The 26027-nt window shown below is 38.9% G+C and overlaps 1 pseudogene; it reads left to right on the top strand.

Moving 5' to 3' along the window:
• Positions 1-26027, top strand: part of LOC124096658 (HLA class II histocompatibility antigen, DQ beta 1 chain-like) — a 32394-nt pseudogene that overhangs the window by 1923 nt on the left and 4444 nt on the right.

Here is a 26027-nt window from a genome sequence, read left to right as displayed (position 1 = left end):
TTAAAGTCATGCATTGTTTGACCAAGCTATATAGACCTTCTAGTGTTAACACATTTAAGTAAAATTAATCAAGTGGTCTTATGTTGATTATTTTGATATCACCACAGATTTCACCAGAAAGTGTTGTAAGTACTTGGGAGTCTGTCAGGTTGATAGTGGTGGATGCAGGTTTGCCCAGATTTTTTTTTCCTCTTGAGAGCATACATTTTATCATTGAATATATTGCTGTCAGTGGATTATCTCAAAGGGACAGGTTAAAGTCATTTTTTAGAACATTGGCCAAATATTGAAGTGTAATTAATACCTCCCCTGTCATTCATTCTTTTAATCAGGAATGGTATTCCATAAAGATGACACTAGTAAACCTCACTAAATGGCTTTTGTTGACACAAACTCCCTATTGTTGAATGTAGTAGGTGTGTTTTATGTGTACTTCCCCTTTTTATCAAATAAGTGTATTTATAATGTGCACAATGGAATGGCAATTTAATGATTTTTAATACTTCAGGACATATTTAAGTGAACTGGAATGCCTTCCCTTCTACAGTTAAAAGGTGCTCAAGAACACAATAACTATTATTGCAGTTTGGTACCATTACTTCCACTTTGCTGAGTTTTATTTATTTTAAATAATGTTTTAGTGATATTATAAAAATATTTTTTGATAATATAGATCCTGTGCAATAGTCTAAACACCTCTGGGGGTTCCGAAAACGACACTTTGAGAATTGCTGCTCTCAGTAAACTGTGGAGAGATCCCAACTGGTTCCATCCTCTTCCCTTGATTCACTGCCACTACTCTAGATAATTGCTAAAACATGTAGAAAGATATGGTGTTTGTGAACAAGTAGTGAAATTATGCAGAAAACAAAAATAATTTCTTAGAAATTTAAAACTAGTCACAGAAATGAATAAGTCTATAGGTGATTTGGGCAATTAAAATAGTACCAGAAAAGAAGTCATATACCTAGTAAAAAAGTTATAGTTGGACTAAGAGCTAGGGTGTCCTAAAGATATTTCAGATGTTTAGAGTTTAGACATTTTCTTTTCCATATTTCTATAGGATATGGCTAAATGAAGTGAGAAACAAAAATGATGGAGGAAAACCAAGGAAAGGGGATATGTGAAATGCAGTTAAAAGGAGCCAGCACAAGAATGGAGGCCAAGTGTGTTCCCCGCTGAGGTGAAGGAGATCCAGGGAGTCAGCCTGATCCAGTTGTGAAGGCATCCAGTCCAGGTCTGGCAGGACTGAGAGTTCTAGGATTGGTGTCTTAACAAAGACCACATTGGTGGAATCCTAGTTATGCCTGAATATATTCATGGAGATTTAGTCTGTTGGGCTGCAACACCACATATTGAGGAAATTATGAAGAACAGAAACTTATTCTCTCACTGTTAGTAAGGTTGGGAAGTCAAAGGTCAAGGCACTGGCATCTGGCTAGGGTCCTCCTCTTGTTTACTCATGTGGGACAGTTTCAAATGTGCAGGCTCTGAAGGGACTATGAGGCAGTCCTTACCTGAGTCCTACTTTTTTTCCATGTGAAAAGAGAAAGAATTTCATCCTCTAGGAGTGAGAAATGGGGAGGTAGAGTGGGATGCAAGAAGGCAGGAGAAAGTGAGAAATGCACTTTTTGGGGGCAGAGAGCCAACTAACCTGGAAAATGGTATTTGGAGAGAGCAGTACAGGGGGCCACTGAAGCCTGTGTTTTTCTGGTCTAGGCGTATGGATTATTTTTAGCTTGTAACATACTATGGTTAAGATTTTGTGATTTTTCTGTATCAAATATACACTATAGTCATACATTACCTAATGACATGAAATGTGTTTTGATTCTTTGAAGCGAATATCACCCCGATACCAAAGCAGATAAGGACACATCAAGGAAACAAAACTATAGATCAGTATGCCTGATGAACATAGATGTAAAAATCCTTAATAAAATATTAGCAATTTGCATTCAAAAACCCATTAAGAAGATCAGTTCCATCCAACATTGCAAGGTTGGCTCAATATATGAAAATCAGTAAATGCAATGTATCACATAAATAGAATTAGAGAAAAACATTACATAAACATCTCAGTAAATATAAAAAAACCCCTTTAACAAAATTCAGTACCTATTCACGTTAAAAACACTGAAAAAACTAGGAATAGAAGGAACTTGTGTCAACATTGAAATTTTATATATGTCAAACCCAAAGCTGATGCCATACTAAGTGGAAAACAATTGAAAGTATTTTCTTTAAAAACTGAAATAAGACACAGATGTTCACTCTCACCACTCCTATTCAATACAGTACTTGAAACTCTAGCCAGAGCAATCTGACAAAAGATGAAAATTAAAGAGATAAAAATAGAAAAGGATTCAATATCCCTGTTTGCTGATGACATTATTCTATACTTAGAAGACCCCAAGGGAAAAAAAAAAACAACACACTTTTAGAGCTGATAAATTCAGCAAAGTAGCTAGATTCAAGATCAACTAGCAAAAGTCAAACTATCCTAGACACCAATAATGATCCTACTGAGAAAGAAATCAGGAAAATTCCATTCACAATATCCTCAAACAAATAAAAAACTGTGAATACATCTAAACAATGAGAGATGTGTACAGTGAAAATTATAAAAACATTGAAGAAAGAAATTAAAGACATTAGACAATGGAAAGATCTCCCATGTTCCTGGATTGGCAGAATTAATATTGTTAAAATAGCCATATTACCAAAAGTGATGTACAGATTCTCTGCAATCCCCATCAAAATACTAATGATTTTCTCAAAGAAAAAAACAGTCCTAAATTTCATATGGAAGAAGAAAAGACCCAGAATAGCCAAAGCAATTATTAGCTATTAATCAGAGCAATGCTGGAGGTGTTAAAAATACTCAATCTCAAATTATGGTGCAGACTTGTCATAACAAAACCAGCTTGGTATTAACATAAAAACATACAGGAAGTCCAGTGGACTAGAATAGAAGGAATATAGACTGACCTACAGAGATCCAGTCTTCCGATCCTTGACAAAGGTGGCAAAAACAAATTGGAGAAAACATAGCTTTTAAACAAATGGTACCTGGCAAACTGGATATCCATATGCAGAGGAATGAAACTGGATCCTTATCGCTCACCCTGCATAAAAATCAACTGGAAGCAGATCAAAGACCTAGGAATTAGACCAGAAGCATTGCAACTGCTAGAAGAAAACAGGCCAACACTCCAACATGTTGGCTCAGGCATCAACTTCCTTAATAAAACTCCTACAGCTCAAGAAATAAAACCAGGGATCAATAAGTAGATATCAAATAAAAAGATTTCTGCAGAAAAAGGAAACAAATAAGAGAATGGAGAGAGAGCCTGTAGAATTGGAGAAAACCTTTGACAGATACTCTCTGACAAGGGATGAATATCCAGAATGTATAAAAACTTTAAACACTTGCCAGAAGAAAAGCAAGTAACCCTGCCAATAAATGAACAAAAGAACTAAACAGACATTTCTCAAGAAGAAATTCAAATGGCATTTCATATACACATATATGTTTATATCTATATCTATCTATCTATATCAGAGAAATACAAATCAAAACTCCATTGAGAGTTTATCTCTCACAACTATTAGAAGACCAATCATCAAGATTACAAATAATAAATGCTGTGGAGGATACGGGGTTAAGTGTACACTTAAAACATTGTTGGTTGGCCTGCAAATTAATACAACCACTTTGGAAATTGGTATGAAGATGCCTCAAAAAGCTAGGAATGGCACCGCCATATGACCAGTTATCCCACTGCTTGATATTTGTTCAAAAGAACTAAAATTAGCATACTCTACTGAGATATGCACACCTACCACTGTTTACAGCAGCACAATTCCCCAATATCCATATTATACAACAGATCTACGTATATGTCAACAGATATATATGTGCTATATGTACACAGTGGCGTTTTACCCTGCCATAAAGAAGAATGAAATAATGTCATTTGTTAATAAGCTGATAGAACTGGAGAATATCATGCCAAGTGAAACACACCAGACTCAGAAAGTCAAGGAGCAAAATTTTCTTTCCTATGTAGAAGCTGGAGAGGAAAACAAAGAAACAAACAAAACCAGAATAAAGAGGAACCTTTAGATCAGCCATCTCTGCCCTAGTCCTTCCACAGTCTGATCCTCTTCAGAGCTGCTCTGGCAGCCTTGCAGGGCAGTACAGCAGCGCCTCCGTGTGGCCATGTGGCTGAGCACAGATGATCTGAACTGCCATTTTTGTGTTAATTTGGGAGTTCTGGGTCTCCCTAGGATTGCAGCAACTGTACAGGGATCTGTGCACAAGTTGGCGCTTTTATCCCATGTCAGGTTTGGAATTTCCAACTGTTACTGAAAATACAAGATAAAATATATTTCCTCCCGTTGATCGACAGTGGACTCTTGTGCCAGGGAACCTCCAAGTCTCCATGCCATAAAGGCAGGTTCCCAGTTTATGGATAAACCTCCTGAACAAAATGCATGTCCTCAATTTCCTGAATGGAGCCTTGTACCACTGAATCCCTGAGACTTGTTCCCAGGTTCAAGGGTCCCCTTTACTGGGCCAGATTTTTTAACCCTAGTGTTAAGTGGTAATTAGTAATTAGCAGTAGAATACAAAACAATAAGGTAGAAGGGTGTTAGGATGGCCTTAGGCCTGAGCCTAAAGCAACTCCATTTTAAAAACTCCAGTTTAACCTGCAGTCTCACTAGGCACACCCACAGAGTCCTCCAGTATGGCCTCAAACAAGTTACTTCCCCTCACCCTTATAAAGAGAGTGAAGCCCCTGGCAGGCTCTCCTGGCCTAAGAGGGAAAGGGGAGAAGATCAGGGTGGAGACCACCAGACCAGATGTTTCTAACCCCAGGGTCAATGATGTCACCAAGAAATCTGGTGGTAGCTGATAAAGACTGAAAGGAGGGTCAAAAGCCCCAAAATGCAGTATAAATGGTAGAGTAAATGAACAGGGATTCAGCCAGCTGAAACAAGGATGCACTCCAGCTGGAGAGCCTGGTGAGGACCTGACATCCAATCACCTGTCATCATTTCCTGAGCCTCTGCATGATCCTCACCACTCTCAAACTCTACCGAGTCATCTGGTCCTTGGTGAGAGCTGCAACTTCTCCCTACAACCCTCTCCTCAACCAGTCATTCACTCCATGCCAGGAAAAGCCTGCCTTGGTTCCGGACCTGATCACCTCGGTCTGAATGAGTGTGCATCTGCTGGACATAAAGCCTAAGGCTTAAGACTTTTGAATTTAGCATGCAGAGGAAATGTCTGTCATTAGCCTGTCATGATTAAGTGTGTTTTGCAATGCTTAGAATTAATCTAGAATTGTTTGCTGTGTCTATTGCAGTGCCTAGCATTAAGGTTTGTCATTTTCATGATTAAGAACCTATAGAGGGAAATTGTATTAAGTAATTAATTTGAGTGAATAAAACATTGAAAGGGGCAGAAGCATGTGGACATTCTTTATTTCTCCCCTTGACTGCATAAGTCGCCATTTTGCCCCCTCGAGACATAGGGTCATGGGGTTTTCTTTAAATTGCCTTTAATACTAATGAACAGCCAAAGTGGTGGTACACACCTGTAATCCCAGCAACAAGGGGAGGCAGGAGAATGGAAAGTTCAAAGCCAGCTTCAGCAATTTATGGAAGCCCTAAGCAACTTTGTAAGACCTTGTCTCAAAGTAAAAACTAAAAAATGGGCTGAGGATATGGCTCAACGGTAAAGCAACCCTAGGCTTAATGTCTGGTAACAAAAACAAACAAACAAACAAACAAAAAGAACCCCAAAAACCTAATATATAAATGAGTAACTCATAGGAAAAAAATAGGGGTACTAACCCTGAGAATAAACAGGGGGAAGCAAAGGGAACAAATTAAGAAATAAGTCCAGAGGGAAAGATCTATGGGGAGTTCCTGCCAGAATCTTGCAGGATCACTGTAAAGTTAGGATTTATAGCCACAGGATTCTCAATGTGTATCAGAAGGGACTTTAGTAGCACAGGTGCACTAAGGTACAGTTTGCCTGGTTGTGGACCCCATCTCCTCTATTAACATAGAATTGACTTGTGCATGAAGCCCCCCTGAATGGGATGGTCACCACGACAGTTACCAAAAGGACCAACTAGGGTAAAACACTACCCTGCTCAGATTAATGAAGGTGGCAGAAGGTGGACCCCTGTTCTCCTGATAAACATCAAACTTAATAATTTGGAAGTAGTATCAAGTTTCCTTTGTGTTCTCTGCGGAGAGATAATGACCCACTCTCTTTCTCCCTTGAGAGCGTTCTTAGCTTGAGCCTTACTTTCACTTATTATAAAATTCTCTTGCTGGTTTTTTCATGTCTGACTCTAAATTTTCTTTCATGGGGCACAAGAATGGAGGCCTGGAGCTTCAGCTCCCCATTTACTGTGACACTGATGGGGCAGGCGTGAGAGGAGTCCCTGGAGTGTTTGCCTAGGGTGGTGAGGGAGCCTCCTGAAGAGGTGAACATGGGGAGGAAACAGGGACATTAAGGGAATGGAGGCCAAAGTGGGGAGGGGAAGGAATCAGACAAAAAAAGCCCTGGGAAGGGCCAACCTAGGGAACACTGTGAGGGGGGATGGGTCTGTTTGGGGAGAGGTTCAGGGTCATCTGGCTGGGGTGCTGAAGGAGGGCTCCATTTTTTACTAGGCTGGTCATTACACAGGTATTAGCTGTGTAGGCCACTGTATGTTTTGGACAGTCTTCTGTGTTTCATGCATAGAGTAATTCACACACACACAGGGAAGAAATGCAAAAAAGAAGCAGATGCAAGAGGATAATTGACTAAGGGAATCCCCCTCTTCCACTAATACTGGGGTGCAGGCAGAATCAAGGAGAGGAGGGAAGAGAAGGCCTGTGCCTCAAAGTGCAGTGCCCACCTCTCGCCCCCTGATTCTCGGGTTCTCAGGCTCCCACTTATTATTCTCCAATGTCATGGTCTTTTTTCAGCCCACCCCAGTCATCCTGCAACAAGCCTTGGCTACATGGATGTCTTGGTTCAGTAGGAGCTGCTGCAGGAACAGGGGGCTATGGGCTGGCAGTTGGCTACACAGCTGGCAGCCATGGAGACAGAGGGTCAAGAGTAGGTGTGGCAGTAGCTGAAGACCACAGGGGGCTACTGTAGACCTGTGAAGAGTAGGAGCCCAGGCATCCACCCAGCATCTCCCCTGGATGCTGAGGTAGTCTCCAGACCTTCAAGTTCAGGTGTCCAACTACCATCCCTCTAGATGTCAAGGGTGGACCCTTCTCCAAGACACCAGATCAGGCACCCTCTTGGAGCCTGGAGAGCCATCTTTCCACAACCCCAAGAGTCCAGGACACAAACATCCTGCCTCTTCTTTTTTGGGACCTAAGCAGAAAAAGACCTGTTGCTATTTTCCTCAAGCCTTATCCTCACCATTTCTCCAAATTAATGGTCCTGTGGTTTTGAGTTTATTTTGATCCCTGCCATGTGCCACCAGAGTTTGGGGGTTTTGTTCTGGGGATTCTCCTGAGGGATCCACAGTCTGCAACTGGGGCAGGACTCTGACATGGGAAACAGCTGTGAATTCTTGAGCTTAGGCTGCTGGGATCATCCTGTGCCTGGTTAAGATCCCCCTTCTGACTCCAGGAGGCTGTGAACACAGTTAGTGGTCAGAAATCCTCCCTGGTCATGAAGTTCATGCTATGTCCAGAGTGTCGTGGGTGCTGTAGGGCTGCTGAGTGAGGGATTCCAGTTGGGAATAAAGTAGTAAGTAGCCCCTGCACACATGCACAAAGAGGACCCCCAGGAACATCCAAGAAAACTACCTGCCTTTCCTGGGCTCCAAGGAGATCTTGTCCTTGGATTTATTGATTCCTTGAAAAGTGTTTATCTGTCCTGTGCCTGGCTCTTACAATACATTAAACCAAAGTCAAGCAAAATCCATTCTCCTCAAGGAGCTAACCTTCAGGTGGGGTTAATAAATAGTGAGGTGACTACAGTAAAAGGAGCATCAGAAAGTAGAGTGATTTAGAGAAAAGGAACAAAATAGGGATAACAGAGATGGTTGTAATTATTTTAATTATTGTCCTCAGAGTGGGGTTTCCTGAGAGGTGACATTTGGTCACTGCCTGCACATTCTGGGCTGTACTGGGGAACAACCGGCTGCAGCAGGAATGGGAGTGGGCCCTCCCAGGACAAAGGGAAGACAACGTGGCACAATCAGTATCTATGTGTGCATGTGCAACACTGGTACAGCTCACTAGTAACTATAGAATACTCTAGAATGTTTGTTACCATACGGGGAGACAAACAGGCTAACATGTGAAGGGGGAGCGAACAGAGGACATATAAGGCAACTCTTCACTGTGCTCAAGGCTCAGCTTCTCTTTTGTGCCTCATGAAGTCTTCCTGAAATCCTGAGTTTGGGGAAACTGAAGTTCCCGGTATTTGGAGGAAGGTTGGGAGAGGAGGGAGCAAGCTGAGGTGGGGTTCACACCCAACTCCATCTCTGTGCTCTTCTCTTGCCTACAGAGGATTTTTTGTTCTTTATAGTTATACATGACAATAGAGTCTATTTTAACATAACACACATATTTGGGTATAACTTCCCATTTTTGTGGTTATACATGATGTGAAGTTACCCTGGTTTGTAGTCATATAAGAATGTAGAAAAGTAATGTCCCATTCATTCTACTGTCTTTCCTATTCCTATGCCCCCTCCCTACCCTTCATTCCCCTTTGTCTAATCCAATGAACTTCTCCCCCCTCCCATGAATTGTGAGCTATGGATTTTGAAAATTGGCTTACATTACTTATAATGATAGTCTCTAGTTCCATCTGTTTACTAGAAAATGCCATAATTTAATTCTTATTTATGACTGGTATTATTCCATTGTGTATATGTACCATGTTTTCTTTTCCATCCATCTGTTGAAGGGCACTTAGGTTGATTTCATAGCTTAGCTCTTGTGAATTGAGCTGCTATAAACATTGACATGGCTGTGTCACTTAGTATGCTGATTTTAAGTCCTTTGGGTATAGACCAAGGAGTGAGGTGACTGCATCAAATGGTGGTTTCATTCCAAGTTTTCTGAGGAGATTCCATACAGCTTTCCAGAGTGGTCGAATCAATTTGCAGTCCTATTAACAATGTATGAGTGTAACTTCTCCCCCACATCCTCACCAACATTTCTTGTTTCTTGTAATCTTGATAATGGCCATTCTGACTGGAGTCAGATGAAATCTCAGTGTAGTTTTAATTTGCATTTCTCTAACTGCTAGAGATGTTGAACATTTTTTTTCATACATTTTTTTTTTTTTTACCAATTGTGTTTCTTCTTCTGAGAAGTATCTGTTCAGATCCTTTGCCCATTTATTGATTGGGGTATTTGGTTATTTAGTGTTAAGCTTTTTTAGTTCTTTGTATATCCTGGAAATTAACACCCTATCTGAGGTAGAGGTGGTTAAGACTTTTTCCCATTCTATAGGCTCTCTCTTCACATTCTTGATTGTTTCCTTTACTGGGAAGAAGTTTTTTAGTTTGATACCATCCCATGTATTGATTCTTGATTTTCTTCTTGCACTTTAGGAGTCTTGTTGAGAAATTCAGTTCCTAAGCTGACATGGTTGAGAGTTGGGCTTACTTTTTCTTCTAGTAGGTGCAGGGTCTATGGTCTAATGCCAGGTTTTTAATTCACTTTGAATTTTGTGCAGGGTGAGAGATAGGGCCTAATGTCATTTTGCTACATATGGATTTCCAATTTCCCCAGATCATTTGTTGAAGATTGCCTACTGTATTTGAGGTGTAATTGAATCTTACATGATCAGCAAATGCCCCCTTGGAGTAGGAGGATAGTTACCACCTGGCGTGATATAAAATAAAAGTCTTTGTAGCCGTAAGATTCTCCAAATAGCAACACTGAGAACAATGCACAATATCTTGTCAACACTCTTTTTTATTGGTTTCAAGTAGAAATTATATTTTGAATGTATTATGTTTAATAAAATAATAATTTCATCTATTCCTTTTTCTTTTAAAATGTACTAGCAAACTTAAGATTGCATCTAGGGCTCATAGTTGTGGTTGAAATTATAGTTTTATTGGATAGGACTGTCATAGGAGCTTAATAATTGTATCTTCTATGTTCAGGTCTGTGACTCATTTCAAATGGTTTTTGTATATGGTGTTGTTTTCTCTTTGGGTCTCATTGTTCACCTCTGTTTGTTAAAAGGATGATCCTCTCCCTTTTGGGTTCCTTGAGTCCCTTTCCATCAGCTTGAATAATGCCTACTGAATTTTGACGTACATTTCTAGTTGTGCATCTTTATTCTATCCTAGCGATGTAGACTATCCTGCACCAGGTCTTTGTTTTATTACTTGAATGCAGTAGTAAATCTTGAAATTAGTGTGCATCTTCAAAGTGAAAAAATATCTTGACAAAGTTTTTTTCTCACTTTCATACAGATTATAGAGTTCAGTTTGTTAGTTTCTAAAAATAGGCATCTTGATTTCAATTGGAAATACATTGGATCAGTAGATCAATTTTGATAGAACTGATACCTTGTCAATATCAGCTATTCAAATCCTTGACTATAGTATTTTTATTTAGTTTTTATTTATTTTCTCTTGATCATGGCTTATAGATTTTAGTGTAAAATGTTGCTGTTATGTTTAAATATTATATGTCCCCCAAAAGCTCACATGTGAGACAATGCAAGAAGTTTTAGAGGTGAAATAATTGGGTTATGAGAGTCTTAATCTAACAAATGAATTAATCCTGATAGGGATTAACCAGATGGTAACTGTAGACAGGTAGGGTGTGTCTGGCAGAGATGGGTCCTTGGGGATATGCCTTTGGGGGATATATTTTATTTTTGTTAAGCACAGTTCTCCCTCTCCCTCTCCCTCTCCCTCTCCCTCTCCCTCTCCCTCCTCTCCCTCCTGATGTGATGTCCTGAGCCAGTTCCTCTATTGCACCCTCTGCCATGATGTGCTGCCTCAAGCCCCGAGGAATGGAGTCAGCCCTCTGTGGTCTGAGATCTCTGAAAATGAGAGCTGCCAAATAAACTTTTCATCCTGTGATATTGATCTTGTCAGATCCTTTAGTGAGCAATGAAAAAACTGACTAAAACAATTACCTAGTTTTTAAGAATGAGTACCTAAATATTTTATTTCAATGTTATTATAAATGGAATTTAGGGTTTCCCCCCAAATACTACAATGCCAGGGCATGCCAATACAATTGACTTCAGACCTTGCCATGTTTAAATTCATTTATTAGTTTGAGGAACTTTCTTTGCCTTAGGATTTTCTATGTATACAATCATGTCGTCTGCAAATTAAGACAATTCATCATTTGTAAATTGAAACATAGTCTTTTCAATGTATATTTCTTTCATTTCTATCTCTTGCCTCAAGACTCTGGCTGAGATGTTGAGTTACAGTGTGTAACAGAAGAGGTGGGAGTCGACACACTGGCCTATGAGTTATGGTTTGGATCCTGAATGTCCCCCAAAGGCCCAATATGCCAAAGGCTTGGTGACAGTCTAATGGATGAAACCTTTAATAGTGGGATCCTGTGTAAAGAGCCTAGTTTATTAGGGGTGTTCCCTTGGAGAAGTGACTGAGACCTCTGTCCCCTCCTCTTTCTCTTCATTTCCTGGCATCATGAGGTGAAGGGACCTCCTGCCACATGCTCGTGCTGAGGTACTGTGCCCCCCCACAGACCCAAAGCAATGGGGCCAAGTAACTAGGCACTGACACCTCTGAAACAGTGAACAAAATAAACCTGTTCTTATTTAAGTTGATTTATCTCAGGTGTTATTTCACAGCAACAGAAATCTGACTAACACCATATCTTAAATAAAATGGACTTTCATCACAAAGTTCATTGTTAGCTGCAGATTTTTTTAGAGATGACCTTTATCTGAAGAAGCTGCCTTTTACTCCTGATTTGCTAAGAAATTGGATCAAGAATAGGTTTTGAATTTGTATAATGCCTTTTCTTCAGGAGATGGTCCTGTGGTTATTCTCCTTATCTCATTAATATGGTAAGTTAGTATTGATTTTTAAATATTCATCAAAATTTATAGTCTAGGATAAACTAACTTCATCATAATGTTTAAATTTGATTTGCTGATATTTTGTGGATTCATGAGATATATTAGTCCAAAGTTTTCTACTTTCTTATGTGAGCAATTTAAAATTTAAATAAATGTATAAATATATGCAAATATCATCACAGTACAATTATGGAATAATTCCATTATTGTAAGAAATTCCTCATGCTCATTGCCCTGCCCTCACTCCCAAACACAAATCTTCATTTGAATTCTATGGATTTGTTTCACTTGACATTTCATATAAAATGGAAACATATAGTCTGTGGTTTTTTTATTGGTTGTTCAAAACATTACAAAGCTCTTGACATATCATATTTCATACATTTGATTCAAGTGGGTTATGAACTCCCATTTTACCCCAAATACAGATTGCAGAATCATATCGGTTACACATCCACGTTTTTACATAATGCCATATTAGTAACTGTTGTATTCTGCTACCTTTCCTATCCTCTACTATCCCCCCTCCCCTCCCCTCCCATCTTCTCTCTCTACCCCATCTGCTGTAATTTAATTCTCTCCCTTGTTTTTTTTCCCCTTTCCCCTCACAACCTCTTATATGTAATTTTGTATAACAATGAGGGTCTCCTTCCATTTCCATGCAATTTCCCTTCTCTCTCTCTTCCCTCCCACCTCTCGTCTCTGTTTAATGTTAATCTTTTCCTCATGCTCTTCCTCCCTGCTCTGTTCTTAGTTGCTCTCATTATATCAAAGAAGATATTTGTCATTTGTTTTTTAGGGATTGGCTAGCTTCACTTAGCATAATCTGCTCTAATGCCATCCATTTCCCTGCAAATGCCATGATTTTGTCATTTTTTAGTGCTGTGTAATACTCCATTGTGTATAAATGCCACATTTTTTTATCCATTCATCTATTGAAGGGCATCTGGGTTGGTTCCACAGTCTAGCTATTGTGAATTGTGCTGCTATGAACATCGATATGGCAGTATCCCTGTAGTACGCTCTTTTAAGGTCTTCAGGGAATAGTCCGAGAAGGGCAATAGCTGGGTCAAATGGTGGTTCCATTCCCAGCTTTCCCAGGAATCTCCATACTGCTTTCCATATTGGCCACACCAATTTGCAGTCCCACCAGCAACATACAAGAGTACCCTTTTCCCCACATCCTCGCCAGCACTTGTTGTTGTTTGACTTCATAATGGCTGCCAATCTTACTGGAGTGAGATGGTATCTTAGGGTGGTTTTGATTTGCATTTCTCTGACTGCTAGAGATGGTGAGCATTTTTTCATGTACTTGTTGATTGATTGTATGTCCTCCTCTGAGAAGTGTCTGTTCAGGTCTTTGGCCCATTTGTTGATTGGGTTATTTGTTTTCTTATTGTTTAATTTTTTGAGTTCTTTGTATACTCTGGATATTAGGGCTCTATCTGAAGTGTGAAGAGTAAATTTGTTCCCAGGATGTAGGCTCCCTATTTACCTCTATTATTGTTTCTCTTGCTGAGAAAAAACTTTTTAGTTTGAGTAAGTCCCATTTGTTGATTCTTGTTATTAACTCTTGAGCTATAGGCGTCCTATTAAGGAATTTGGAGCCCGACCCCACAATATGTAGATCGTAGCCAACTTTTTCTTCTATCAGACGCAGAGTCTCTGATTTGATATCAAGCTCTTTGATCCATTTTGACTTAACTTTTGTGCATGGTGAGAGAAAGGGATTCAGTTTCATTTTGTTGCATATGGATTTCCAGTTTTCCCAGCACCATTTGTTGAAGATGCTATCCTTCCTCCATTGCATGCTTTTATCCCCTTTATCAAATATAAGAAAGTTGTAATTTTGTGGATTGGTCTCTGTGTCCTCTATTCTGTACCATTGGTCCACTCGCCTGTTTTGGTACCAGTACCATGCTGGAAGTGTGAATCAGGCGGTATAGCAATACCAGATTTCAAATTATACTACAGAGCAATAGTAATATAGTCTGTGTTTGTCTTCTTTTCACTTAGCATATCGTGTTTGTGTTTGTGTGTGTGTGTGTGTGTGTGTACGCGCATGCACATGCACATGCATGCACATACACACATACATGCACATACACACATACATGCACAGTTGAATCCAGGGTCTTGCACAATGCTAGGCAAGCACTCTACCACTGAGCCTCATCCAACCCTACCATGAGTTTTCAAGTTTATATATGTCTCAGAATTTCATTCCTTTTTATTGCTGAACATTATTTCACTGTAAGGAATTACCTGATGGGGTTTAAAAGGTATGGAACCATTTAGGTTTGTATGACTTCTAGTGTATCTGTAGATTCATGGGAGCATTTCAGAGGATATGATGCCAATGATTCATTATATGTAATTATATATTACTATGTAAGTTATTAGATGTCTGTTTCCCACACCAAATCTGATCATTGACTTTCTTTCTGTGTTATTCCTCCCTCTGTGGTGAGCCAGTACAACTATCAGTCCACTGTCACAACAAGTGTAACTCCAACACATGACTTCTTCTGCTTAATGTAACCAAATTTCTGGGTCTGAGACACTCTGATTGTCTAATATTGATTCTTTCACCAATCTCACTGAAGACTCATATTCCTGCTGTCTGAATCCCAAGTCACAGAGCAACAAGGAATGCAGCCTTCCTCTAATCCACCATCTTGACCATCCCATAGATGACTCTTTGCTGAGTCACCCCCATGTCTCTCAGGGGAACACCAACAACTCCCTCCTTACTCCCCACCAGAGGAACTAGCTCGCCAGCCCCTTCCTCCTCAAACATCCTGAGTCCTCAGCGTACAAGTAGTGGGACCTTCACAACTGCCTCAGTTTTGTGATGGTCTTTTGCCCTGTAATATTTGGGGTTCTCCACCTGCTTCTCATTGGTTACCCCAATTCTTTTCTGGCTACTTTCTCTGTTTATCCTTTTCTGAACCTCTATATTCCACCCCAGATTCTTGGTGACTCGAGGAAAAATCTTCTTTTTAAAAAAAAAAATTATATGGTTATTTTTATGTGGTGCTGAATATCAAATCCAGTGCCTCATACATGTGAGACAACTGCCCTACCACTGAGCCACAACCACAGCCAAAGAGGAAAAATCTTGAGATATTTGATGGGTTTTTGGCTAGAGAACACTCTGGTAAAAATCTAAAGATCTCTTGATTGAAGCTCAGATGCTGCAGCCCTTAGGCATAGGAGTTGAGGCCTTCACCTCAGCCTTTTGGGGGAGACAAAGCTTTTCACTGGCAATTGAGAGATTCTTGGCAAGGGTGAAACTTAAGCCCAGGAATTATGAGATTTTGGACCCCGGTGCCTATTAGGATAAGGATTTCTTTCAATTCCTTTTACCTTCTTATCTGTATCTCCAGAACACAGAACATCATGGGACTCTCAAGGGTCACAGGGGTGCCCTCCATCTCTGGGTCAAGATGCCTTATTTAATGCCTGTTTGTCTCTCGTGTTTAAACAACATCTTTCCTTACTCCTTATCTGCCTTCCTGATACTCTGTCCTCCAAGGCTTGCATCTGGAGGTCAGCTACATAAGAAAAACTGGTTTGAGACCAAAGAGAAAAAGTGTCACTTCTAAATTTAAGCTTCAGTGTTTTCTCTTTACTTGTACTCTGGGATTCTGCTCTCTCATTAAGTTCTTCCCTAAATGATGATTGCACAGGGAAGGAAAATGGAAAAATCCCACCTGTGCAAGTTTTCTTTTTCTTGAGAACCTTTTCCTGAGGTCCACCCTCTGCTGGGACTTCATGGGCTTCTACAGTCTTTAAATATTTGTATGACTCTAATTCAAATTGCACTCTTGTCTGATAGATGTTCCATGTGTCTCTTTACTAGGGTAATTGCAGGTGTGTAATTTTTAAATTATTTTTTTAAGCTCATTTTTTTTGGTAAATTCATCTTTGTTCCATGTACCTAAATTAATATATTTTTTGTTCTAATTAGTCTTGTTTTAATCTAACTGAAGTTTTTTAGTCATATGTGTTATACTGCTGTCTTTGTTTGGAGGGTAATTATTCAAAGGTGAATTCTCAAATACACCAGAAAATGAAAGACCCCTGTAGGACCCCTTCACATGGTTCTAAAACAGAGAATAAACAGTGGTGATATTGACATAGATCTGCATCATGTCTAGGCAAGTGGCCATCTGAACCATTGATTCAGTGTCCAGGTGTGATCCATGGACCCTGTCCCAGCCACCCCCAACTGTGCAGGACTCCTCCAGGTCTATGCCCTTTATTCTACAATATATTGATCACTGTCACACTGAAGACATTTGTGACAGGCTTTGTTTTAATTTCTGAAGGGTAAAATGTGATAGAAAATGTGTAATAAACACCTGTAGTTCTTTTGTCTCTTACCTGTGGGGAGCATGTACTTGGCAAAAAGCTATGCAATCTCTATTTCCTGTTTGATTTCATGTAGGTTTGTGCACACCTGTGTATTATATACTGTGTTTACATACATGCTGTGTCTATGCATCATTTATATGCTACCAAACTGTCTTATAGACATATGATCTGGTTTATAGATAAATTTTTTAAAAATGGATTCAAATGACTTTTAGTTCTAATGACTTAAATAAACTTTTAACAAAAAGATCAATTTAAATTATCCAAAAAGATAAAAGTCAAAATGCCTTAAAAATTACTAATCCACATGTTTTTCTAGGTGGTCAGCGAGTCAACAGTGTTGGTTTCTATAAAATGTATTGTGTCCAGTGCTTTTAAGGTTTTTCTTCATCAGAAAGAGATGGCTTGAAACGTTAGCATTCATTTTCATTGGTAATCAAAAGTCAACAATTGAAATGGGCAAACTAGATTCAGCATAGAAGGTATAATCATTTATAAATATGTTTGTTAGAGGAGATACTTGATTAATTTGCAAAGTTAAAATACAGAACATCAAGTTCTAAATATAAACTCAAGTACTCTTGGCTTATTAACTTCTTTAACAAATATCTGCAAAATCTTTTAAGTGATCTTTTTTATAACTCTGGTTCTCTTTATGGCATTTAATGTTCTGTAACTGAATAAAGGTAACCTGTAATCAATAAGCGATTTAAAAATTTTATGTCACTCTTCACAGTGGGATGGAAATTTAAGTTTAAATGTATTTTTTAAAGTAGTAAAAAGAGAGTCTGATTTGCTTAAAAGTTTTGACAATGTGGAACATAAAAATACTTTATCACTTTTTCAAAAAAAAAAAGGGATGTTTAGAGCCCTCAATTCTGTTTGCTTCCTGCTTCAGATATAATGTCATGTTATGTTAAATGATATTCAGATAGGCTCAGGAAACAATATATGATAACTTTGTAGAGAAAAACATTTAAAAAGAGGCAAGGATCAGCTTCAAAAATAAAAAAAAAAACTTTAGAATTCCTTGAGAGCCTTGTCTCACCTGAGATAAGTCTCTGCCTCTCACCCTAACAAGATGAGACAAGTTGAGATGGCTCCAAAGTAGACTAGAATTAAACTCATTTGAAGTTATGTTCATCCTCAGAAAACTTGGAATGGGACCACCATTTGACCCAGTTATCCTACTCAGCATATACTCAAAGGACTTAAAATCAGCATTATAGTGTTATACCCACATCAATGTTTATAGCAGCTCAATTCATAATAGCTAAGCTATGGAGCCAACCTAGGTGCCCTTCAATAGATGAATGGATAAAGAAAACGTGGTATATATACACAGTGGAATATTACTCAGCCATAAAGAAAAATGAAATTATGGCATTCACCAGTAAAATGGATTGAACTGGAGACACTCATGCCAAGTAAAATAAGCCAACCAGTAAAATGGATTGAACTGGAGACACTCATGCCAAGTAAAAATAAGCCAAACCAAACACTGAATGTTCTCTCTGATATATGATGCTAACACACATGGGGTGGGGGAAGAACAGAAGTTTATTGGATTAGACAAAGGGGAGTAAAGGGAAGGGAGAGGGGGATGAGTATAAGAAAGAAAGAAGAATGAACAGGACATAACTTTCCTATGTTCATATATGAATATATGACCAGTGTAATTCTACATCATTTACAACCACAAGGATGGAGAGTCATATTCTATGTATGTATAATATGAACAAATTTGTTCATATTATATACTGTCATGTATTATATACTGTCATGTATATTTAAAAAAACAGATTAAAAAAGTTAAACTCATAAAAGATAAAGTATGTTCAAAAGATATATTTTTGTTGTGAAGATTACTGAGATTTCAAAATAAAGGGGATATAACACAAAATAAAATAAAATTTTTGGGTCAATTATAAAAAATATTTAAAGTTTGTAAAGGCTTAAAATAAAGAAAAATTTGTAAAGGATTTTTTTATGTGATTGAGTTGATAAATATATGGATCTTTGTAGAATAAATACATGGATCTTTATGGAGGCTAAACAGACACCAAAGATACATTAGTGTTATTATAGAAATTATGCTTCTTGGATCAAAGTTATTATACAACAGTTTTGCTTTTGTAAAATCTTAGAACCATTGTCTATCAGTGCTTTGCAGAATTACTACTTCTAACAGAACAACCTGAGTTAATTTAAGACAATAAGTTATCACCTACGGGATTGAGAGGATATAATGCTGAATTCCAGTACTAATAGTTACCCTAAATATTGTCCCTAAGTCAATGAAAGAGATAACTGTAAAATATAGACATTAAAGACAAAACCCGTTACTCCCTCCTCAAGACTGGTGAAACTGGCCTATTGGATATTTAAAATCAAAACTTGAAGACAAAAGCCAAGGAAGTAAAAGGCTAAGGAAAAAGCAGTCAATATTTGACCTTTGCCCTCTAAGGTCAGCCAGGACCCAGGGAATGATGGGAATACTCTAAGGGACATCAACTCTGGCAAGTCACCTGACCTCCTGATCAGGGGGCTGTGAGGACCCTAGAGAATAGGAAGCAACCAGTGAATATTCTGCAGAGAATTATTGGAGAAGGAGATGTTCCTGATGCTTCCAAAGGAAGCCATGAGTGGTCAGCAAGAGTCTGACCCATCCTGGCAGATGAAATGGCTGGTAGAGGAAAGCTAAAGGGGCCAAGCTTCTTCTCACAAGTTCCCAAGAGTGATCCCTGAGGAATCTCAACTGCCCTAAGTGTAGGACAAGATCTATTTTTGAACAATTTAGTCTTAAGTCCTGGAAGTCAAGTATAAGCAAAGCACAGCCATTACGTGGACATTTAAAAGGAAAAACAATCTTTTGATGTATACTTGTGTCAGTCCTCCTAAAAGTCAGTAAACTAGGTGGTTATAAAAAGAGGGCTCTTGTGCAGGAGAGCCTAGTAAGTACCACAAAGGACTCTGATAGAGTGACAAGTTTGTCCTGAGTTCATTTGAGCCTAATCTCACAAATCTACCAAACTTTCTCACCTCCTACATGGATGGACTGGGTCTGTGTTTCTGGCTTTCAATCTACCCCAAAGCACAGCATCCATCAGAGCTAAATGGGCTATACCACTCATTCCTATTCTGGTAGGATTGGGAATAATTCCTGGGTGGATACAGTAATAGGAGGTCTATCTACCTCCCTCTCCTATCATCTAGATTTATCTAAAGATCTCTGTGTTAGTCTAGAGGAAATAGCAACAGCCATAATTACCCTGCAGAACCAGGTGGACTCACTAACAGCAATCACTCTCCAAAAGTGGAAATAATTATATCTATTTACCACCAAGAGATTAAGTCTCTTTCTGGAAGAAAAATGGCAGTTTTATGTAAACCAATCTGGTATAGTTAGAGATGCAACAAAGAAATTAGCAGACTGTCCCTCCAGGATTAGGCAGCACCGTCAGATTCATAAGGATCATGGTCAAAATTTACAGCTGGGTGTTTTGGTACAATCCTTGGTGGGATTCTTTCTGATGCTCCTTCTATCTCTGTTGTTCAGACCCTTCCTGTTAAACCTACTGTCACAGTTGATCTCTTCTCATCTAGAGGCTGTCAAACTCCAGCTGGTGCTGCAGCAGGGCTTCAAACCCATCCCATAAATGGACCCAAATGCCCCATTGATAGGGTGAGAGGGTCATGATTCCCAATTAGGTGGGGAGAAGGACCCCAAACATGCCTAAATGAACTACAGGAGGTGAGACCTCCAGCTCCTCAGCCACCCCAAAAGAATTTTGGGATTATGTCTCTCATGGGTCGGAGTATGAGAAACTCAGCATGTAAGAAACTCACCAGACACTGAGACCTTGGGTCATGCTCTAGCTTGACCCACTATTCTCTACTTTCGAAGTGTTACTTTCCCTTTCCCTTTTAATAAATCTATGCTCTGTTATTTCTGCATTTCTTGCTCACTTGTTTGATTGGGAGGCCAAGAACCTGGGCTTCATCTGGACATCCCACAAGCAACAGTTTTGAGGCATGATTTTTGGTGGATTGACAAGTGATATGGATTCCTGGTCTCCGAGACCACATTTCTTGCTTTTCAGCAGTGATTGATTTACATCATAATATGAATAATGTGTGAGTGGACCTAGATCCTCTACATTGGCCTTTTGACCCCTTATGCCCCGTTATTAGGTCCATGCAAAGTAGGAGGGCTCTTATGTCTTATCCAAATATGTTTAATACTATTAATATTAAATACATATTAAATACATATTCAGTATTAAACATAACCACTATTCTGTAAACTGCCCGTTCATCTTTTCTTAGAGCAGTTATTCAGCAGAGAACTGAAGAGGGTATTTTCTTTTGGTTTTGGAAAGGTCTCACTTGAGTTATGTATATTTCCTTTCTTCCATCTTGACCACATTCATTAGAGTCCTCTATCTTTTCCTGTCATCCTGGTGTTTAATACATCACCAGACAGAATAAGAGTCTGTAAACTGCCTCTGAGAGCAAAGATGTCGTTCAGGATTTGGCTTGAAGCTGCACTCTGTCAGCTTATTTCATTAGAAGTTTTCATTTTCATCATTATCCCAGGGAGGTGTGGGGACCTGTTAGGTTTCTGACCCAGAATGTGCCAGGGGAAGGGGAAGGTAAGGTGGAGGAGAGACAGTAGCAGGTCTTCTGTGGGTGGTGTTTGGGGGCGTATAAAGATCTCATCTCTAGTATCCTTACATGGCATATGAGATAAAAGAAGACGGTTTTCCATGTCATAATGAACGGCACAGTCAAGATGCTGGATGAAATACTGAAAAAAATTCTGGATGAAAGAAGTTTAGAAACTTGGACTAGAGGTGTAGCTCGGTGGCAGGGTTCTTGCTGAGCATGCTTGGCTTGGATCTCCAACATCTTCTAAAAAAAGTTCAGAAGCCTAGTCTTGCACTACTATGCAACTTCCCAGTCATTGCTCCGGGATGCAATGGTGCACTTCGGACAACAGATGGCGACGGAGACCGAAGTTTAAGCTGTTTTTCTTCTGCAGCTGTGGAAATCCCCGCGGAAACCCGACTATTCGCAGGGGCTCTCCCCACGCAGCCTTTGCCTCTCTCTTCTTTCTCACATTACATCAATCTGCCAGGTTCTGACAGCGGCGACGGTGGGATATGGAAAACCAGGGACAGGAGAAGGGGTGATGGGCAGCTTTCCAGACCAGACCCTGAAGCCCTCCTGCTTCCCAGGGACCCAATTGTAGGGCTTCAGGCTGGAGGACAAGTGGGCGACCTGGGTCAGGTGGTGCATCCTGTAGATCCTACTGTGGCCCCGCTAGAGCTGAGCTCCACCCCGGAATTCCGCTCCCGCACCCCGACCCCCGACATTTTCTCCACTAATGTATTATCATCACTTAGTGCGGTCCTACTGAATAAATATTTGTTGAATGAAAGAGTGAAGTAGAAAAATTGAGGCCATGCTCCTCTAAATTGCTTATCTGGGTTCCTTCAGGCCCTTAGTGGCAGGGCCAGGTCTAGAGCTCAGGTTTTCTGATTTCCGGTTTGGTTCTCTTTCCACCAGTTTGTATAATCCCATCGTATTTCCATTTAGACTCTTTTAGTCCTAATTATTGAATGAAAGACTTCATCCTCCCTTAGAGCGGTTAGGGAGCAGAGAACTGCACAGGGTATTTTTTGTTTGTTTGTTTGTTTGTTTTTGGAAAGGTCTCACCTGAATTATATATTTTTCCTTTCCTCCATCTTGACCATATTCATTAGAGTCCTCTATCCTTTCCTGTCGTCTTCCCCAGATGAAGAATTCAGTTTTTACATCTTATCTGAATGTTTATCTGTCACCTGAAAGTTTATGTGTATGTGTGGTGTGTGTGTGTCCATGTCCTAAGGTTTTTCTTTTTTTATTCTGCATTATAATTTGTCATAAAGGTGGAATTCATTGTGATATATCCTTACGTCCATGTAACAGAATTTGGTTGATTCCCTAAGGATTTTCTTAACTCCTAGAGTATGAATCCTACCAATCTGAGGGACGACTGGCATTTGTCTTCTCTGACAAAGTTGTGTTGCATGTTCTGTAAGAAAAGGTGGGGTCCGGTCAGAATTCTCCGTTTGTCTCTGGTTCAGGAAATGTTTAGAGCATGTGATTTGAGGAACAGAATGGACACTACATAGAGGAAATTTGTTGATGGTGTGATACAGTTTGGGAGACGTGAAAGCTGTGGAGATCAGGACCTTGAAAGGGAAATGCATGGTGATTTCTTCTTCCCGATTTCTTTCCCCCTGGTTTACTTTTCTTCAGTTTCTACTCTTGGGTGCTGTCTCCTTGTTATGGAGAATACAGCCAGGTGCAGTGGCACACACCTGTAATCCCAGCAATCTATGAAGCTGAGGCAAGAAGATCTCAAGTTCGAGGTTTGCTTCAGCAACTTAATGAGATCTGCAGCAACTTAACAATACCTTGTCTCATTCATAAATAAATAAATAAATAAATTTAAAAAGGAATGGGGATGTGGCTCAATGATGAAGTGCCCCTGGGTTTAATCCCAGTACAAAACAAACAAATAACCCCCCAAAAAACAAACAGAAAAAAATGGAGAAAAGGGGGGAAAATTAGCAAAAACAAATACATAGTTTTTCTTAGAAGAAACAACAACAAAACCTGAAAAAAATGCTGTGAAAATTTCCACATTTCTTTATGACTTTTATGAAATGTTACAGCCATGTTTTCGGGTAGAGATATTTGATCTAATTACCATTAGGAAGACATAGAAACTCTTAATGGGAGTTACATGTCTTACAAATTTTTTTTCCTTTTTTTTTTTTTTGCTTGCCTCTCCCATCTTGTTCCCTATAATTATCCAACCAATGTACTCTGTTCCAACCACCCTGGCCTTTTTCTTTAAACACACAAAGCTCACACCCTTTGCACCCTTTCTTGCCTCTAACGCTCATCTCTGATATCTTAACATGATTTAAATATACCTATTTGTCACATCTGTTGAAATCTCAAGTTCCATGAGGCAGGAATCATGCCTGTTTTTCTTCTATGTTACTTTTGTAACCCCTGGTAGAGTGGTAATGGGTGGCAAAGTATTTTATTTGAAAAATATTGTAGCATGCGTATCCCAATGGAATACATGCACAACAGAGGTAGCTGATTTATCTATGTTTTCAGCAGGTAGAGCAGCACATTTTAGGCATTCAGTAAATTGTTATTGAATCCATATTGAATTCTTCAGTTGATTTTTGAACATTTCAAGTTTGAAAAAAACAGAAAATCAGAATGCTATAGGTAATAGGGAGGGGGCAATCCAAAAGCAGACTGTGGAAAAGAATTCCTTATGTAAACCCCAAATTTATCCAGATACAATAGTGGTACAAGGAACATGTCTGATTAACGAGCGTTCTCTGTTCTCCTCAGTGGATTTCCAGTCCTTTGCCATACATGATATATAAAGAATGAATAAATTTGCCAAATTAATTAATTCAAAGACTGACCTGAAGATTTTATTTGCTTAATAAAAATTTAAAGGACCTACTCAGTAATTCATTAGGAGAGTGCAACTGAGGGGGTTAAAATATGAATGTCTTATTTTCAAACATTATCAGTACTGTGAAAGTACTTGTTTTTATTCAGAGAGGAGTCTATACTGCTGCCCAGGCTGGTCCTGAACTTCTGGGCTCAAGCCATTTTGCTGCAGCCTCTTAAGTAGCTGGGACGACAGGTGTGTGCACCTGGTTTGAAAGCACTAAACCAGTTAGTGCCTATCATTAACTAAATTCATATTTGATACTAATATGTAGCAGAAATTAAAATTTGCTGTTATTTGCAGGACAATTATAGAGTATTGTGGTCACTGTCACTCTTCCAGTTCCATCGACAGCCCTCAGGCTTGTTCTTGGTGATGTATTTGATGGATTTACACAAGCTGTGTTATTTGAAATTATGCAATTTCATTGTTTCAATATTTTGTTCAAACACTTATTAATATAAATGACTAAAATATTTATATGAAGTTTAAGACTGATGATCAAAGGCACATCTTTAAAACAAATGATAAACTGTGATGTTGGGCAAGTTACTCATACTGAAGCATGGTTTCCTTATCTGAAAATTTAGATAATAATAACTACCCTATTGTATGTTCAGGTTACTTGTGTCAAGATATTTTAAATGTGCCATGTCAGGCACATATTAAAACTTAAAAATGATAGTTATTATTGTTTATATTAATAGAAACAATTGGTATAACTGTAATAATAGTTACATGTCTATTCTCTGGATTAGATTTAGAATTTTAATAACTCATATTAACTTTCAGCTTAACCTGATATACTTCCTGTTAATCTATTTCACTGAAACTGGGGTATCCATAGGCTCAGAGGGGTCAAGTCATCCTTGTGCAGCTTTTTCCTGAAGGGTCTCCTCTGAATGCCATGTAAAATACATGTGTTGATAAATAACTCAGTTGATTAAATAACCCAGGGAACTTTTCTCAACTATTTTCTCATCACAGTCTCTGTTTTGTCCTCTTTAAAAATGCAGAACATGGCTTTGACTTGGGGTTCTAGCTCTTTGCCAGGATCTGCAATTAATATGTCATATCTATAAAATTTTATTTTGTCTGAATACCAATGGTGTCAAAGAGAAAGTGTCTACCTGTTAAAGGTACAATGACTGAGGCTAATAGAGATTATGTAATCTGTCCAGAGTTACAAAATCAATAAATTCAACCATGATACAAATATATTTTCCTTAAAATCTGTTTCCATTCATATTGTATCTTAGTGCTCGTAGTGTTAAGTCTAGGGGGAAAAATGAAGAGCTCTTAGATAATATTATATCCCAAGGAATAGTATTCCACTTCTTCCTGCCCTCTTGCATCCTTAGCCACCATCAAACCCCAAACATCAGAAACAGAATTTAAATAAATGTCACAAGAAGACATGCCTGAGTCATGTTCTTGTTCCTGAATCTTTCTAACATATCTTCAGCATTTTACAAAGTTCAGTGATATTTGAATTTGATCAACCACTAGATATCTAGAGGATGATCAATGGAAAATGTTTCTACAATTATTTTTTAATTTATTATTTATTTAGTTTTTAATTTTTTTATTTGTTCCTTTTAGATATACCTGACAGGAGAGTGTATTTTGACATATTATACATACATGGAATATAACTTCTAATTAGGATCCCACTGTTGAGGTTGTACCTGATGTGGTGTTTACTGGTGGTGTATTTGAGTTGAGAACTTCCATTCAAAATGTTTACCTAGAGACAAATGAGGACTTAAGTCATAGGGTTGATTGGTTTCTTCCTTAGGAACTGTCCAATCCTAAAATTCATAGAAGATTTCCTACTTTCCATCTCTGTGAAGTGAAATGTCAGGTCAATTGGTTGCAGCTGTGCTGAATGCCAAGTGCTTTTGTTAAATTGCTTCTGTTCTAAGTTTGAAAAGATGACTGTGAGAATCCCCAGGAACCCTTGGAGAGAAGCTGGAATTGTGATGGTGGTTCTCATGGTGCTGAGGACTCCCATGGCTAGCAGAAGAGATTTCCCAA

The sequence above is a fragment of the Marmota monax genome, unplaced genomic scaffold, assembly GCF_021218885.2.
Source record: "Marmota monax isolate L192 unplaced genomic scaffold, Marmota_monax_Labrador192_F-V1.1 WCK01_AAM20220418_F8-fsc00548, whole genome shotgun sequence".
NCBI lineage: Eukaryota > Metazoa > Chordata > Mammalia > Rodentia > Sciuridae > Marmota > Marmota monax.
The sequence above is the reverse complement of the archived record's forward strand: the minus strand, read 5'-3'. Positions and strand labels throughout refer to the sequence as shown.